Source organism: Pleurodeles waltl, chromosome 3_1 (assembly GCF_031143425.1).
Source record: "Pleurodeles waltl isolate 20211129_DDA chromosome 3_1, aPleWal1.hap1.20221129, whole genome shotgun sequence".
NCBI lineage: Eukaryota > Metazoa > Chordata > Amphibia > Caudata > Salamandridae > Pleurodeles > Pleurodeles waltl.
In genome coordinates this window covers 1,945,829,760-1,945,845,582 of record NC_090440.1, presented here as the reverse complement: position 1 = coordinate 1,945,845,582, position 15,823 = coordinate 1,945,829,760, and the positions used below count along the sequence as shown (strand labels likewise).

Below are 15,823 nucleotides of genomic sequence, written 5' to 3'. Positions count from 1 at the left end.
GGGCCGGTCAGGTGCAGAGGTCAAAGAGGTGCCCAAAACACACTGGCGCCTATGAAGTACAGGGGTGCTCCGGTTCCAGTCTGCCAGCAGGTAAGTACCCGCGTCCTCGGGGGGGCAGACCAGGGGGGTTTTGTAGAGCACTGGGGGAGACACAAGTAGGCACACAAAACACACACAGCGGCACAGAGGCGGCCGGGTGCAGTGTGCAAAGCAGGCATCGGATTTTGTATAGGATTCAAAGGAGGGACCCAGGGGTCACTCTAGCGGTGCAGGCAGGGCACAGGAGGGCTTCTCGGACCAGCCACCGACTGGGCTAGGCAGAGGGTCTCCTGGTGGTCACTCCTGCACTGAGGTTCGGTTCCTTCTGGTCGTGGGGGCATCGGGTGCAGTGCTCGGTCCAGGCGTCGGATTCCTTGTTACAGGTAGTCGTGGGCAGGGGGAGCCTCTGGAGTCTCTCTGCATGCATCGCTGTGGGGGTGCAGGGGGTCATCTCGGGCTACTCACGAGGTCGCAGTCGCCCGGGAGTCCTCCGTGTGGTGTTGGTTCTCTGAAGCTCGCGCCAGGGGCGTCGGGTGCAGAGGGTGAAGTCTCACGCTTCCGGAGGGAAGAGTGAAGTCTTTAGAAGTTGCAAGAAAGTTGCAAAAGTTGTTTCTGTTGCTGAGCAGAGCCGCTGCTCATGGGAGTTTCTTGGTCCTTTTGTTCAGGGCAGTCCTGTGAGGCTTCAGAGGTCGCTGGTCCCTGTCGGATGCGTCGCTGTTGCAGTTTTTCGTGTCAGGAGATAGGCTGGTAGGGCTGGGGCCAAAGCAGTTGTCGTCTCAGTCGCCTCTGCAGGGCTTTCAGGTCAGCAGTCTTTCTTCTTGTTTCAGGTTGCAGGAATCTGATTTCCTGGGTTCTGGGGTGCCCCAAAATACTAAATTTAGGAGTGTGTTTAGGTCTGGGGGCAGTAGCCAATGGCTACTGTCCTGAAGGGTTGCTACACCCTCTTTGTGCCTCCTCCCTGAGGGGAGGTGGGCACATCCATAATCCTATTGGGGGAATCCTTCAATCTCAAGATGGAGGATTTCTAAAGGCAGGGGTCACTTCAGCGCCGGACACCTTAGGGCTGTCCTGACTGGTGGGTGACCCCTTCTTGTTTTTCTCATTATCTCCTCCAGCCTTGCCGCCAAAAGTGGGGGCGGTGGCCGGAGGGGCGGGCATCTACACTAGCTGGGATGCCCTGTGGCGCTGTAACAAAAGGGGTGTATAGTGCACCCTGCCTTAGGGCTGTAAGGCCTGCTAGAGGGGTGACTTACCGAGGGGAGTGCCATGTCGACTTAGTCTTTTTCTCCCCACCAGCACAAACAAGCCGAGAGGCAGTGTGCATGTGCTGAGTGAGGGAGCCCCCAGGGTGGCATAATACATGCTGCAGCCCTTAGAGACCTTCCCTGGACACAGGGCCCTTGGTACCAGGGGTACCATTTACAAGGGACTTATCTGTGTGCCAGGGCTGTGCCAATTGTGGAGACAAAGGTAAAGTTTAAGGAAAGAACACTGGTGCTGGGGCCTGGTTAGCAGAGTTCCAGCACACTTTGAATCATAACTTGCATCAACAAAAGGCAAAATGTTAGGGGGTAACCATGCCATGAGAGGCATTTTCCTACATTGTTTTGTTGCAAACAGGTCTATTTGAGGTGTTCCCATTTTCTGAAGTATTGTTGAAGGACTTGTGGATGAAGTTCCCATTTGTTTGTTTGTTGATGCGTCCTGCTTAGCAGGTCTGCTAAATGATTGTCTGTCCCCGGGAGATATTGTGCCACTATATGAATATGGTGACAAATCTCCCACTTCCACGCTGATTGTGCTAGTTAGGACAGTTGTTGAGATTGTGTCCCACCCTGTTTCTGGAGATAGTACATGGCAGTTATATAGTCTGTATGTACCAAAACTGTTTTGTGTTGCAATTGTGGTAGGAATGCTTTCATTGCCAAGAATATTGCTTGCAGTTTGAGGTAAATGAAAGTGACTGGTGAGTGTTGTCCCATATTCCCTGAACTGTTAGGTTGAGGAGATGAGCTCCCCAACCTTTGTTTGAGGGATCTGTTGTGAGAGTAATCTGAGCCACAGGGTCTACAATGGGCTGCCCCTTTAAAAGGTTTGTGGTATTCCATCAATGTAGTCTGGCAACACTAGATCTTGCATTTCAACCTGTGCCTTAGACCACTGACGAGAGAGACACTGTTGAAGAGGACGCATATGAAGTGTGGCATGAGGCAATATGGCAATACAAGATGCCATCATTCCGAACAGTTTCATAACAGTTCTTACTGTGTATGCTTGGTTTTGTTTTAAATGTTGCAATTAATGTTTGAAAAGCCTGGATCCTGTTTTATCCGTGAAATGCTATTCCCAATTGTGTATTGAGGATCGCTCCTAGGTATAGTTCTGTTTGCAGATGTTGAAGATGGTATTTGACGTAGTCTATGGTGAATCCTAGAGAATGTAGGAGGCGTATTGTAATCTGAGTATCTTTTTGACACTGTGGGAATGAATCAGCTTTGATAAGCCAATTGTCCAGATAAGGGAAAACATTAATTTGTTTTCTTCTGAGATGTGCGCAACCACTGCGAGGCATGTTGTGAATACTCTGGGAGCAGTTGTGACTCCGAAGGTTAACACTTTGAATTGGCAATGTTTTCCTGCTACAACAAATCCTAGGTATTTTCGGTGTGCACGATGAATGGGAATGTGAAAGTAAGCGTCCTTTAGATCTAGGGCTATAATGAAGTCTCCTATTTGTAATAGAGGAATAACATCCTGAAAAGTGACCATGTGAAAATGTTCAGATAGGATGTACTGATTTAAGGGTCTGAGATCTAATACTGGTCTGAGAGACCCATCTTTTTTGGGAATTAGAAAACACAGTGAGTAAACCCCTGTTCCTTGGTATTGCTGGTTCAATAGCTCCTTTTAGAAGAAGGGAATATACTTCCTCTTGGAGAAAAGTTAGATGATCTTGTGAGAGTTTGTGTGTACAAGGGGGTATATTTGGTGGAGTGGAAATGAGCTCTGAAATAGCCATTTTGGATAATTTGAATTACCCATTGATCTGTGGTAATTTGAGTCCATTGAGGGGTAAAACTGTTGTAATTTCCCCCCTACAGGAGTGATGTGGTTTAGTTTTCCATTTGCTGAGTCATTGTTTAGTGACTGATGAAGAACCACTAGATGTAGATGGTTTTCCTCTTTGTCATTGTTTCCTCTATATGATCCTCTGAAATAACCTCTGGTGTATTGAGAGGTGGGTTTAGTTTGATTTGTGGATTGTTCTTGGAATGATGACCTAAATCCTCTACTAAACCCTGTACAACGAAAATTAATCCAATGTGTGCTGGCTTGCAAAGCTCCCATGGCTCTGGCAGTTTGATTGTCCTTATTTAATTTTTCAAGTGTGGTATCCACTTGTGGTCCAAATAAATGCTCCTTATCAAAGGGCATATTTAGAACTGCCTGTTGAACTTCTTGTTTGAAGCCTGAACATCTAAGCCATGCATGACATCTTATGATGACACTTGTGGTAATACTACATGCTGCTGTATCAGCAGCATCAAGTGCACATTTAATGGAATTGTTGGCTATTGTTTGTCCCTCATTTACAATCTCTACCCCTTTTTTATGATGTTCTTCTGGTAGGTATTGTTAAAATTCCTCCATAGCATCCCAGTGAGCTCTGTCATATCTTGAAAGTAAAGCTTGAGCATTAGCGATTCACCAATGATTGGCTGCTTGAGCTGCTACTCTTTTCCCTTCAGCATCTAACTTTTTACTTTCCTTGTCAGGAGGAGGTGTGTCTCCCGTTGACTGGCTATTAGCTCTTTTTCTTGAAGTAGATGCCACAATAGAGTTTGGAGGAATTTGTCCTTTTATATATATAGCGGATCAGTCGGTGCAACTTTATACTTTTTATCAACTCTAGTAGTGATAATCCTCGCTCTAACAGGCTCTTTAAATATTTCTTCTGCATGTTGGATCATTCCTGGTAGCACTGGAAGAAATTGGCTTTGTGTGTTGCGCCACTGGTGTCAAATAAGAAATCCTCCTCTATTGGGTAAGTGTACATATTTACATTGTGATATTCCGCTACTCTTGCTATCACTTGTTGGTATGAAGTAGAAGCCTCAGGAGGTGAGGGTCTAGCTTGGTAAAGATCCGGATCATTAGGTGAACCCTACATGAGTGGGTGATGTTGGTGGAGTATGTTGTGGAGAATTAGGTAAAGGTGGAGTTGTAGCAGTATGAGAAAAGTATTTTCGTTAACAGTGTAAGGAAATGCCTACTTGGCATGGTTACCCCCTGACTTTTTGCCTTTGCTGATGCCAAGTTATGATTTGAAAGTTTGCTGAGGCCTGCTAACCAGGCCCCAGCACCAGTGTTCTTTCCCTAAACTGTACCTTTGTCTCCACAATTGGCACAATCCTGGCACCCAGGTAAGTCCCTTGTAACTGGTACCCCTGGTACCAAGGGCCCTGATGCCAGGGAAGGTCTTTAAGGGTTGCAGCATGTCTTTTTGCCACCCTAGGGACCCCTCACTCAGCACAAACACACTGCTTGCCAGTTTGTGTGTGCTGGTGGGGAGAAAATGACTAAGTCGACATGGCACTCCCCTCAGGGTGCCATGCCAACCTCACACTGCCTGTGGCATAGGTAAGTCACCTCTCTAGCAGGCCTTACAGCCCTAAGGCAGGGTGCACTATACCACAGGTGAGGGCATAGGTGCATGAGCACTATGCCCCTACAGTGTCTAAGCAAAACCTTAGACATTTTAAGTGCAGGGTAGCCATAAGAGTATATGGTCTGGGAGTCTGTCATACACTAACTCAACAGCACCATAATGGCTATACTGAAAACTGGGAAGTTTGGTATCAAACTTCTCAGCACGATAAATGCACACTGATACCAGTGTACATTTTATTGTGAAATACACCCAGAGGGCATCTTAGAGATGCCCTCTGAAAACATACCCGAAGTCCAGTGTGGGCTGACTAGTTTTTGCCAGCCTGCCACACACCAGACATGTTGCTGGCCACATGGGGAGAGTGCCTTTGTCACTCTGTGACCAGTAACCAAGCCTGTCCTGGGTGGAGGTGCTTCACACCTCCTCCTGCAGGAACTGTAACACCTGGCGGTGAGCCTCAAAGGCTCACCCCCTTTGTTACAGCGCCACAGGGCATCCCAGCTAGTGGAGATGCCCGCCCCTAAGGCCACTGCCCCCACTTTTGGCGGCAAGGCTCGAGGAGATAATGAGAAAAACAAGGAGGAGTCACTGGCCAGTCAGGACAACCCCTAAGGTGTCCTGAGCTGAGGTGACTGACTTTTGGGCTCCCCCCAATAGGATTAGGGATGTGTCCCCCTCCCCGCAGGGAGGAGGCACAAAGAGGGTGTAGCCACCCTCAGGGCTAGTAGCCATTGGCTACTATCTTCCCAGACCTAAACACCCCCCTAAATCGAATATTTAGGGGTCCCCAGAACCAAGGAAGATAGATTCCTGCAACCTGAAGACGAAGAAGGACTGCTGACCTGAAGCCCTGCAGAGAAGACGGAGACACCAACTGCTTTGGCCCCAGCCCTACCGGCCTGTCTCCCCACTTCAAGAAAAACTGCAACAGCGACACATCCCCAGGGTCCAGCAACCTCTGAAGCCTCAGAGGACTATCCTGAATCTAAAAGGACCAAGAAACTCCAGAGGACAGCGGCCCTGTTCCACAAAACTGCAACTTTGCAACAAAGAAGCAACTTTTAAAGACCACACGTTTCCCGCTGGAAGCGTGAGACTTTCCACTCTGCACCCGACGCCCCCGGCTCGACCTGCGGAAAACTAACACCACAGGGAGGACTCCCCGGCGACTGCGAGCCCGTGAGTAGCCAGAGTTGACCCCCCTGAGCCCTCACAGCGACGCCTGTAGAGGGAATCTAGAGGCTCCCCCTGACTGCGACTGCCTGTTTCAAGGAACCCGACGCCTGGAAAACACACTGCACCCGCAGGCCCCAGGACCTGTAGGAACCAGACTCCAGTGCAGGAGCGACCCCCAGGCGACCCTCTTCCTAGCCCAGGTGGTGGCTACCCCGAGGAGCCCCCCTGTGCCTGCCTGCATCGCTGAAGATACCCCCGGGGCTCCCCATTTAAAACTGTTGAAAACCCGACACCCGTTTGCACTCTGCACCCGGCCGCCCCTGAGGGTGTACTTTCTGTGCCTGCTATCCCCCCCGGTGCCCTACAAAAACCCCCTGGTCTGCCCTCCGAAGTCGCGGGTACTTACCTGCTGGCAGACTGGAACCGGGGCACCCCTATTTCCATTGAAGCCTATGTGTTTTGGGCACCACTTTGACCTCTGCACCTGACCGGCCCTGAGCTGCTGGTGTGGTAACTTTGGGGTTGCCCTGAACCCCGAACTGTGGGCTACCTTGGACCCAACTTTGAACCCTGTAAATGTTTTACTTACCTGTGAACTTAACATTTACTTACCTCCCCCAGGAACTGTTGATTTTTGCACTGTGACCACTTTTAAAATAGCTTATTGCCAATTTTGCCAAAAGTGCACATACTATTGTGATTATTCAAAGTTCCTAAGATACCTGAGTGAAATACCTTTCATTTAAAGTATAGTTTGTAAATCTTGAACCTGGGGTTCTTAAAATAAACTAAGGAAAGATATTTTTCTATATAAAAACCTATTGGCCTGGAATTGTCTTTGAGTGTGTGTTCCTCATTTATTGCCTGTGTGTGTACAACAAATGCTTAACACTACCCTCTGATAAGCCTACTGCTCGACCACACTACCACAAAATAGAGCATTAGAATTATCTCTTTTTGCCACTATCTTACCTCTAAAGGGAACCCTGGGTCTCTGTGCACACTATTTCTTACTTTGAAATAGTATATACAGAGCCAACTTCCTACAGACAGTGTTCTTAGAAAGTGCAGAGGAATCAAGATTTTCTTCAAAAGTTAGTTTCCTCTTTAGAGGTGGTGGAGGTGATGTGATAATCCACCCTGTTCCTTGCTGATTTTGAAGTCGGCATTGTCTAGAGTCCATAGCTTCCAAAATTGGTTCCACCTGTGGTGTAGGGGATGTTAAAGACTGTCCACAGTCAAAGAGTCTTTTGGTGTTTTTTCGGTTCCAAAGCTTTTTACAGATGAAAAAGTTTTGGTGCCGAAATTGTAGCTGTTTGGTGTTTCTTTTTCGGCGTAAAAGTGGTCGTACCGAAACAACGTAAATTTTTGTTTTGTTGGTGCCGAAATGGAGCTACTGAAGGTCTATGCCGAAGACTTGTCTTGGGCTTTTTTCGGTGCCGACCTGGTATGCGGGGCATCCTAATAAGTTTCTCGGCTCCGACCATGGCTGGAATGCAGTGGCTGACCGGTGACCTCTTTTGTCTTAACCGATGGGAAAGGGGGCTTTTTACTTACAGTTTATGCTGGTTGTAAAAGTTGACTCTCAATGTCTGAATCTTGAACAGAGAGGGCCCCGCTCTTGTTCCACATCTTCTTGCGCGTGCTTGTCTCCGAAGATGCCCGATGAATCTTCTGTCTGTCGAGATGCCATTTCCATCCGACGAGCCCTTCGGTCTCTAAGCATCTTCTTCGATCGGAAAGAACCGAACGCTTCGCAGGTCTGATCATTGTGGTCTGGTGAAAGACACAAATTACACACCTGGTGTTGATCGGTGTGTGGAAACTTCGAATGGCATCGAGGGCAAAACCGAAATAGAGTACGTTACATCAAGGCTGCATTGTTCGATACTACATGGAAGACATAGGCCCAAAGAGGGCCCAACCGGGCCTTTTTGCCCGAAAGGTCAGAAAAAAGTTGATTCCAAGTGTAGAAAAAAGGAACCGAAAGTTGAATATTAAGGAATACACGTTTGGAAACAATACTCATAATGATATAAAGACGGATTTAGACTGTTTGGAATCGAGAATTCGGAGCAAGAGAAACACACGTCTGAACCCGACGGCAGAGAAAAACAATCTAACAAAGGACTCGATGCCCATGCGCAGTATAACCGAGAGGAGGAGTCACTCGATCCCATGACTCGAAAACTTTCTTCGAACAAAAACAACTTGTACTACTCCGAACCCAACACCAGATAGCAAGCTTATGCACAGCATGTGTATCTACAGCTACACTTGCCATTGAACATGAATTTTTTTCTGCATGAAAGAAAGCTTTTTAGTACTCTAGGTACTGAGAAAAATTAAATGATGTTAGTTCTGAAAGTCTAAAAGCCTGAAAAGGATTTTCCTGACAAATTGTCAAAAAAGGCAGAGGTCCGTGCTCCAGGATCCCAACAGTAGGAGTGGAAAAATGAATTGACCTGTCACCTGTGAGGCATAATGGGATACAGGGGGTACTGTGAGGTTATTAAAGGCACAGTGCCAGTTTTCTCTGTTATTCTTTGAATGGCAGCCTATTGGCTAACAACAACTCATATTCCTATAACTTTTAAATAAAAGTTTGTAAAAGATTTTCTATAGTTAATGTTTATTGATGACATGATTTTCTGTGATTGGGTAGCTTTTTAAAATGAAAACTCAATGTAATATGGCCATTGTAGCCCCGCTATAGGCTGGGGCTATATATAAAGTACTACGTACATAGTTTATATATATGTGAAAATGTCACTTACCTAGTGTACATCGGTTTGTGACATGTTCCGCTGCAGATTCACATGCTATGCACAGGTCCTGCCATCTAGTGTTGGGCTCGGAGTGTTACAAGTTGTTTTTCTTCAAAGAAGTCTTTTCGAGTCACGGGATCGAGTGACTCCTCCTCTTCGGCTCCATTGCGCATGGGCATCGACTCCATCTTAGATTGTTTTTCCGCAGAGGGTAAGGTTGGAGTGATAGAGTGTAAAGAAAGATGTCCATGCAAATGGAATAGAGATATATATACATATGTACAAATTCACGTGTAACTTAAATGGCTACAGGCTCCCGGGGAGGACGCATGTGAATCTGCAGCGGAACATGCCACAAACAGATGTACACTGGGTAAGTGACATTTTCCGTTCGATGGCATGTGTAGCTGCAGATACACATGCTGTGCATAGACTAGTAAGCAGTTATCTCCCCAAAAGCGGTGGTTTAGCCTGTAGGAGTTGAAGTTGTTTGAAATAATGTTCGTAATACTGCCTGTCCTACTGTGGCTTGTTGTGTTGTTAACACATCTACACAGTAATGTTTTGTGAATGTATGAGGCGTAGACCATGTGGCTGCCTTACAGATTTCTGTCATAGGGATATTTCCTAGAAAGGCCATTGTGGCGCCTTTCTTTCTAGTGGAGTGTGCCTTTGGAGTAATAGGCAGGTCTCTCTTTGCTTTCACATAGCAGGTTTGAATACATTTCACTATCCATCTGGCAATGCCTTGTTTGGATATTGGATTCCCTGCATGAGGTTTTTGGAAGGCTACAAACAATTGTTTTGTCTTGTGAAATTGTTTTGTTCTATCAATGTAATACATTAGTGCTCTTTTGATGTCTAATGTATGTAAGGCCCTTTCGGCTACTGAGTTTGGTTGTGGAAAAAAGACTGGGAGTTCCACTGTTTGGTTTAGGTGGAACGGTGATATAACTTTTGGCAAAAATTTGGGATTTGTGCGTAGAACCACTTTATGTTTGTGTATTTGTATAAAGGGTTCTTGTATAGTAAATGCTTGTATTTCACTTACTCTTCTAAGAGATGTGATAGCTATTAGGAAGGCTACTTTCCAGGTTAAGTACTGCATTTCACAAGAGTGCATGGGTTCAAATGCTGGACCCATGAGCCGTGCTAATACAATATTGAGGTTCCATGAGGGAACTGGTGGTGTTCTTGGAGGTATGATTCTCTTTAGACCTTCCATAAATGCTTTGATGACTGGGATTCTAAAGAGTGATTTTGAATGTGTAATCTGCAGATAGGCAGATATTGCTGGGAGATGTATTTTAATGGACAAAAAAGCTAGATTTGATTTTTGTAATTGTAATAAATAGCTTACAATGTTTTTTGCGGACGCATGTAGTGGTTGAATTTGATTATTATGGCAGTAATAAACAAATCTTTTCCATTTATTTGCATAACAATGTCTTGTAGTAGGGTTTCTTGCTTGTTTAATGACCTCCATACATTCCTGTGTAAGGTCTAAATGTCCAAATTCTAAGATTTCAGGAGCCAGATTGCTAGATTGAGCGATGCTGGATTCGGGTGTCTGATCTGTTGTTTGTGTTGAGTTAACAGATCTGGTCTGTTTGGCAGTTTTATATGGGGTACTACTGACAGATCTAGTAGTGTTGTGTACCATGGCTGGCGAGCCCAGGTTGGTGCTATTAGCATTAGTGTGAGTTTGTTTTGACTCAATTTGTTTACTAGATACGGAAGGAGTGGGAGAGGGGGAAAAGCGTAAGCAAATATCCCTGACCAACTCATCCATAACGCATTGCCCTTGGAGTGAGGGTGTGGGAACCTGGACGCGAAGTTTTGGCATTTTGCGTTTTCTTTTGTTGCGAATAGGTCTATTTGTGGTGTTCCCCAGCTTTGAAAGTAAGTTTGTAGTATCTGGGGATGAATTTCCCATTCGTGGGTTTGTTGGTGATCTCGACTGAGATTGTCGGCTAACTGGTTTTGAATTCCTGGGATGTACTGTGCTATTAGGCGAATGTGATTGTGAATCGCCCCAATGCCAAATCTTTTGTGCTAAGAGACACAGCTGTGATGAGTGTGTCCCTCCTTGTTTGTTTAGATAATACATTGTTGTCATGTTGTCTGTTTTGACAAGAATGTGTTTGTGGGCTATTAACGGTTGAAATGCTTTCAATGCTAGAAATACTGCAAGTAGTTCCAGATGATTTATATGAAGTTGGCTTTGTTGAGCGTCCCATTGTCCCTGTATGCTGTGCTGGTTGAAGTGTGCTTCCCACCCTACCATGGAAGCATCTGTTGTGATCACGTTTTGAGGTACATGGTGTTGGAATTGCTTCCCTTGGTTTAAATTTATAGGATTCCACCATTGAAGCGAGGAGTGTGTTTGGCGGTCTATCAACACTAGATCTTGAAGTTGACCCCATGCTTGTGTCCATTGTGTTGCTAGGCACTGTTGTAAGGGCCGCATGTGTAGTCTTGCGTTTGGGACAATGGCTATGCATGAAGACATCATGCCTAGAAGTTTCATCACAAACCTCACTTGATAGTGTTGGTTTGGGTGCATGTTTAGTATTACATTTTGGAATGCTTGTACCCATTGTGGACTTGGAGTGGCAATCCCTTTTTGTGTGTTGATTGTTGCTCCTAAGTATTGTTGTATATGACACGGTTGTAGATGTGATTTTTGGTAGTTTATAGAGAACCCTAGCTTGTGAAGGCTTTCTACGATGTATTTTGTGTGTTGAAGACACTGTTGCTGAGTGTTGGTTTTTATTAACCAATCGTCTAGGTAAGGGAATACGTGCATGTGCTGCCTCCTGATATGAGCAGCTACTACCGCAAGGCACTTTGTGAATACTCTTGGTGCTGTTGTTATCCCGAACGGTAACACTTTGAATTGGTAATGCATGCCTTGAATTACAAACCTTAAGTATTTCCTGTGGGAAGGATGTATGGGTATGTGGAAGTAAGCATCCTTGAGATCTAATGTTGACATGTAGTCCTGTTGTTTGAGCAAGGGAATCACGTCTTGAAGTGTCACCATGTGAAAGTGATCTGATTTGATGTAAAGGTTCAGTGTTCTGAGGTCGAATATGGGTCTCAGTGTTTTGTCCTTTTTTGGAATTAGGAAATACAGGGAGTAAACACCTGTTCCTTTTTCATGATTGGGTACTAGTTCTATTGCCTCTTTTTGTAACAACGCTTTGACTTCTAGTTGTAACAGATCTAAGTGCTGTTTGGACATGTTGTGTGCTCTTGGAGGCACATCTGGTGGTATTTGTATGAATTCTGTGCAATAACCATGTTGGATAATGGCTAGGACCCACGAGTCCGTAGTTATGTGTTTCCAATTCTGGTAATAATGTGTGAGCCTCCCCCCCCACTGGTGTTGTGTGTTGGGGGTTTGTGACGGAGTCACTGTTTAGTTTGTGGGGTTTTTGGGCTTTGGAATTTCCCTCTTGTTTTATGGAACTGTCCACCCCTATATTGTCCCCTAAAGCCTCCTCTTTGGTATTGGCCCTAGTATGTGGGTCTGGCCTGTGAGGTCGAAGGATCTGTGGTTTGAGCCCGAAACCCCCCTCTAAAGTGTGGCTTCCTAAAGGTGCCTCTGCTCTGTGGGGAGTAGAGCGCGCCCATGGCTTTGGCCATGTCAGTGTCTTTCTTTAGTTTGTCTATTGCTGTATCCACCTCCGGCCCAAACAATTGTTGTCCGTTGAAAGGCATATTCAGCACAGCCTGCTGGATCTCTGGCTTAAATCCGGAGGTACGTAGCCACGCGTGTCTCCGAATGGTGACCGCCATGTTTACTGTTCTGGATGCCGTGTCTGCTGAGCCCATCGCTGACCTTATTTGATTGTTGGAGATGGTTTGGCCCTCCTCTACAATCTGTTGGGCACGCTTTTGGAACTCTTTTGGAAGGTGTGCCCTGTCGTATCTTGCCAATAGAGCCTGTGAATTGGCAATTCGCCATTGATTGGCTGCCTGTGCTGCCACCCTTTTGCCTGCAGCGTTGAATTTCCGACTTTCTTTGTCGGGTGGTGGTGCGTCCCCAGAAGTTTGTGAGTTAGCCCTTTTCCGGGCTGCTCCTACTACCACTGAATCAGGAGTCAGTTGTTGCGTAATGTACACAGGGTCCATAGGGGGAGGTGTATATTTCTTTTCCACCCTAGGTGTGACGGCTCTGCTCTTGACTGGGTCTTGAAACACCTGTTTGGTGGGTTTTAACATGCCTGGTAACATTGGCAAACTCTGATACTGGTTATGTGTTGATGACAGGGTATTAAATAAGAAGTCATCTTCTATAGGTTCGGAATGCAATGCTACGTTACGAAAAGTAGCTGTCCTGGAAACCACCTGCATGTAAGCAGTACTGTCTTCTGGTGGCGATGGCCTTGCCGGGTAGCAATCCAGACTATTATCAGAGACTGGTGCATCGTACAGATCCTATGCATCTGGGTCATCCTGGCTCATCCCTGTGTGCGTTGGTGACTGCGCCATTGGGGGTGTTGCTATTGGGGACAGATGTGGTGAGGTTGGTGGTGATGGCTGTGGAGAATACTGTGGTGGTGTTTTTTCTTTAGCCACTTTAGCTTTTGGCTGCATTTCCGCCTCATGGAATGTGAGCTTCTGCTTCATCTTAATTGGGGGAAGTGTACTTATTTTCCCTGTGTCCTTCTGTATATGGAGCCTCCTCTGTGTATGGTCTGGCTCTCCCATCCCCAGTTCTTGTTCAAACCTGTGGCCTTTTAGTTGTGATGAAAGGCCATGTTCGTCCGTATAGGAGCTTTGTTTCGGCACCGAAACCTTTTCAGCAGTCTTTTTCGGCTCCGAAGAACCCTTCTTGGATTTCGGGGTGCCGATTTCTCGGTGCCGGGTCTGGTCGGAGCCGGTATCTGTGTGCCGAGTATATTCAGTGCCGGTATCTCGACCGGAGTCAGATGTCTTCGGCTGCTGTGAGGCCTTATTCGGTGCCGATGCTTGGTCACCGTGCTTTCGGGTAAAGCCATGGCCTGTCGGCGGTGGCGTCCCCTGGGCCTTAATAATTATCGAGTGAGTTTTAGCCGGGGTGGGTTTACTCACTGTTTGTTGCCTCGTCGGCTGCTCACTCTCGGGCTCGTCCGAGTCTGAATCTGGAACGGAGAATGTCTCCTCTTCTTCGACGTCGGTGTGCCCGGCCGGTGTCGATGCCATTTGAAGTCTTCGAGCTCTCCGGTCCCTCAGCGTCTTCTTCGACCGAAATGCCCGACAGGCCTCGCACGTATCCTCTTTGTGTTCGGGGGACAAACACAAATTACAGACCAAATGTCGGTCTGTATAAGGATACTTAGCGTGGCATTTGGGGCAGAAGCGGAATGGGGTCCGTTCCATGAGCCTTGAAGACGCACGCGGTCGGGCCGACCAGGCCCCGCCGAGGAGTGGAAGTCCTGAAGGGCTACCAGAGCTCTTCTTTTCTTCGGTGTCGATTTGCTATCACTAACCCGATACCGAGCGCAAACAATACCGCCGAATTTTCCGATTGTTAACTAACTTTTCCAAACCGAAACACGGAGCGAAGAGAAACACGTCCGAACCCGATGGCGGAAAAAAAACAATCTAAGATGGAGTCGACGCCCATGCGCAATGGAGCCGAAAGTGGAGGAGTCCCTCGGTCTCGTGACTCGAAAAGACTTCTTCGAAGAAAAACAACTTGTAACACTCCGAGCCCAACACTAGATGGCAGGATAATGCACAGCATGTGTATCTGCAGCTACACATGCCATCGAACATATATATATATAAAAAAATTTAAGAAGAACTCCGGTCCCACACTTCAGTGAGTTTATTCAGTGCTTATGGCTATTGATTGTATGAAGCTGGCCTGGTGTGTGGTGGACACCTATGGTGTTGTCACCTTACACCAGGTTCAGGTATCCTCTATTAGAGAAGTGTAGGCAGTCTCTAGTAAGCCAGGGTTCTCTAGAGGTAGCTGTGGATGAGCAGCCAGGACTTATCTAGGAGACATGCAAAGCTTATGCAATTACACTATCTCATCCAGCACTTAACACAGATGAAAGCACCACAAAGTGTTTAAAAAATAAAGGTACTTTATTATAGTAACACAACACTAGATTACTTATAGGTAGTCCTCCCAACTGGAGTTAAGTACACACTAGATATGTACACATTAGCAATCAGAAATTAGCATAGAAACAACAAGCATTGACAATACTTGGTGGAAATAGTAAGGGCCTTAGGGGAGGGCCAAACCATATATTAAGAAAGTGGAATGCGAGATACAGTCCCCCACCGAAGGATGTGGAGTTGTTAGAGGGGAGATGGAAGAACTAGGAACCCCAAGAGGTGAGTACATGAGTGACCCCACCTCCCCAAACGATCAGGAGAGCAGAGCTAAGAACCTGGTCTTCGCATGGACTAACAAGAGGACTTAGAAAAAGAATTGTGCAAGAATAGGACCAGTCTGAAAGAAATAAACAGTAGCTTTGAAAGAAGAGGACCTGCAAAAAGAAGAGGACAGAGTCCCGTGTATGATGGAGTGTCCAGTGGGGGCAGAAGCTACTACCCACCCTTCTGTGGATGAAGAACTAGGTCGAAGGGGGAAGAAGAAGACCAGCTGTGAAGCCCAGGAGATGAAGGAATCCTTGGAGCGGTGTGTATGGCATCCCACATTGGTTGCCGGGTTGCAGATAGTCAGTGGTGCAAATGCAAGAGGAGCAAAAGAAGAGTTGCAAGGCTGAAGAGGACCAGCAAGGCCCAGGAGAGACGACCCTTGGAGGGGAGGCTGGGGAGACCCTTAACAGTCAGGAGAGCCAACCTAAGCAGTTGCAGCCCCCACAGGCAAACCATTGGCAGCAGGCACAGTAAGTCGCAGTGAGGCCCACTCAGCACACCTGAAGAGGAGCCCCACGCCGCTGGAGCAGCAGAGAAGAGCTTGGCAGGAAGAAGTTTTTGGGGCTGGGGCTACTCATATCCCTTGGAGCAGGAGACAAGCATTGGTGGTTGCAAGAGTTGCGGTGCACAGGGGCACTGTCCTGCACGGAGAGGCAAGGGCTCACTGTCTACCAAGTTGGACAGCTGGCAGAGAGGACCAGGGAGTCCACTCCAGACCATCACCTGTGAAGCAGGATCCACGCCGTTCTGGAGGAGAGCTGATCCACACCTCCGGACC

At 46.8% G+C, this 15,823-nt stretch overlaps 1 protein-coding gene across 1 annotated transcript in view; it reads right to left on the bottom strand.

Moving 5' to 3' along the window:
* TAOK1 (TAO kinase 1) overlaps window positions 1-15,823 on the bottom strand; it is a 959,977-nt gene that overhangs the window by 151,789 nt on the left and 792,365 nt on the right. The gene's annotated exons all lie outside the window — the stretch shown is intronic.